The following is a 2,657-nucleotide window of genomic DNA, read 5'->3' on the forward strand; positions in this document are numbered from 1 at the left end:
TGGGAAAACTTCAGCTTAAGCCTAAGATTCTTCTGATGGAGGGGGGAARGTCAAACATACTTAGCTGCTAAAATTTTATTTCTTTTCTTTTTGGAAAAAAATAGCATGCATTTAATATAGCTCTGTAAAGCTGAGAATCCTCTTTCTCCTGATATCTCTCGTCTTTCTTCCTGAGCAGTAATTTTCTGAAACATGCTTTTGTCTGGTCTGTCACTGATTGTTAGTTATTCTGAAAATGTCGTCTTTGTGTTTGAAGGGATTTGGTCTGGCTGCCTGACAGAAGGCTGCAAAAACCAGCCCTCTGCTCTTGGTCCACTGCRTGACTTCGACTGTGCCAGTGCTGAGTCTAGACTTCAGCTTACCAGGTATGTTACAGTGGAGACTCACAAGCTACCGTGCCTTCATTACTAAAAACCGACAAAGTCGAAGAGAGGAATGGGAAAGATATTCTGCTTTTCAAAGTAGGACATGTAGCACAGCTGTGCACTGTGATCTGAATGGCRGCAGCACGCTATAGCTGGAGGAAAGAGATTGCGCAGACCTAAAAAAAACCTGTCACTATACAATCTACAAAATAAATATTTGCCTTACAGCAGGCCCCTTCAGGGACTCTGTTCATGTGTAACATGCTGCATACACTGGCTGATGTCCTAGTGATACAGTGAACTAGAAAATGTGCTGTTCAGATGCACGTACCTTCATATTTTRAACTAGCTTCATTCAAAAAACCTTTATTAGCTTCGGTGCTATGCCTCTGATAACTAATCACCCTCCAGTCAGAATGGAAGAGCCCACACTTTCCGTAAGCTTACAAGTATTACTGAAGTTTGGCAGTTGCACTTCAGGAGACAAAATAATTCCTTCGTTCTTACATCTTTTAGACTGTGTTTTTAAAGTTTTTAAGAGCCACTACTTTCTTCCCTGTGAAGAGCCATCTTGGTTCACTTCAGGGAACACTGAGTGTACGGGTTGTACAGGGCTCACTTCTACTATATATTTTCTATTTCAAAGGTCTTTTTATTTCTTCAGTGAAAAATTTACAGAGTTTAAAAAAATGCATCAGCTAGGCTTCTCACTGTAAGTTTTTCCTAATGCTGGCAATTCTGTGTGAAAAATAGACCTCGTATTTTTTCAGCTCTGAGGCCAAAAGAATGTAATAAAAAGCCTGAGATAAAAGATTCACTGAAATACTTAAGTTCTCTGAAGTATCAAGCSTGTTCAGCAATATGCTTATAAAATATAGAGCAGAACAGATCATTAAATTAAAAAAAAATCTAACCTGAACATTACAACTTAGACCAGAGACTTTTCTGAATTAGTTTCTAGTTGAACTAGATGCTGTTTTTTCTTAAAAAAAAAAAAAAAAAAAAAAAAAAAAAAAAAAGCTTAATCTTGATTTTAAAATGGAGCCAGAAGTTTTGTTCCAGCAGTTCAAACAGTCAGGTTTTGAGTATCTCCACAGTTGGAGACTCCACAACCTCTCTGGCAACCTGCTCCCAGTGGTCAATCACTTTCATAGTGAAAAAGTTTGTTCATATGTTTAAATGCAATTTCCTCTATTTTGATTTGTGCCTTTTGCCACTTGTCCTGAGTAAAGTCTGGCTTGATCTTCTTTACTCCCTCCTATCAGGTATTCACATGGTAAGATGTTCAATTAATTATCTTCTGTTGATCCCAAATTCTTTTTAGAAGTATTTTGAATTGAAGACCATAGCAAACTCACTTTTGCTTTTGCTGTAAAGTTAACTGTTCCTACACAGTCTAACAAAGGAGAATAATGGGAATGGAAGAGAGACAAAGAAGGGACATTATCTGAATGACTTTATTTAGGCAGTGATATGGAAATTCATAGTAATTTACAGTTGCTTTACTGCTTTTGTTATTTCTCTTTCTTAACACTGAAGTGAGAGTGGATTCTACTTGCAAAATCTGACCAAGGAACAGTTTCTACTTATTAAGACAACTTTCCTATTCAAAAGAGATGAGGATAGAAATTAACTGACAGTCTACCTACTGTTGCATCTAAAAATTTATAATGTAGTGCATGAACATAGAAACAGTTTATTCTATAGACTTACTCAAGTTTCATAGATCTATAGGTCTTGAATGGATAGACCATGGAGAAAGGGCATTTCTGTGACAAGATTCTGTAGTAATGCTTCATAAAAGCCCAAACCAACTGTATGAGTCACTTAACTGTGAGCACATGTCCTTCATCTACAGAGTGGACTTTTATCTGACTGTGCTTGTCTATTAGTTTGAACCTTAAATCACAGAATTACAGAATCACAGAAGGGTTGAGGTTGGAAGGAACCTCTGGAGATCATCTAGTGCAACCCCCCTGCTCAAGCAGGGTCACCTAGAGCATAGAATCATAGAATCAGTAAGGCTGGAAGGGACCTCTGGAGATCATCTAGTCCAACGCCCTTGCTCAGCAGGGTCACCTAGAGCATGGTAGACAGGGTTGCATCCAAGTGGGCTTTGAAGATCTCCAGAGAAGGAGACTCCACAACCTCTCTAGGCAACCTGTTCCAGTGCTCCGTCACTCTCACAGTGAAGAAATTCCCCCTCACGCTCAGGCGGAACTTCCTGTGCTTCAATTTCTGCCCGTTGCCTCTTGTCCTATCACACGGGGCAACTGAAAAGAGTTTGGCCCC

Source organism: Rhea americana, unplaced genomic scaffold (genome assembly GCF_003343005.1).
Source record: "Rhea americana isolate MKP2758 unplaced genomic scaffold, rheAme1 scaffold_93, whole genome shotgun sequence".
Classification (NCBI taxonomy): domain Eukaryota; kingdom Metazoa; phylum Chordata; class Aves; order Rheiformes; family Rheidae; genus Rhea; species Rhea americana.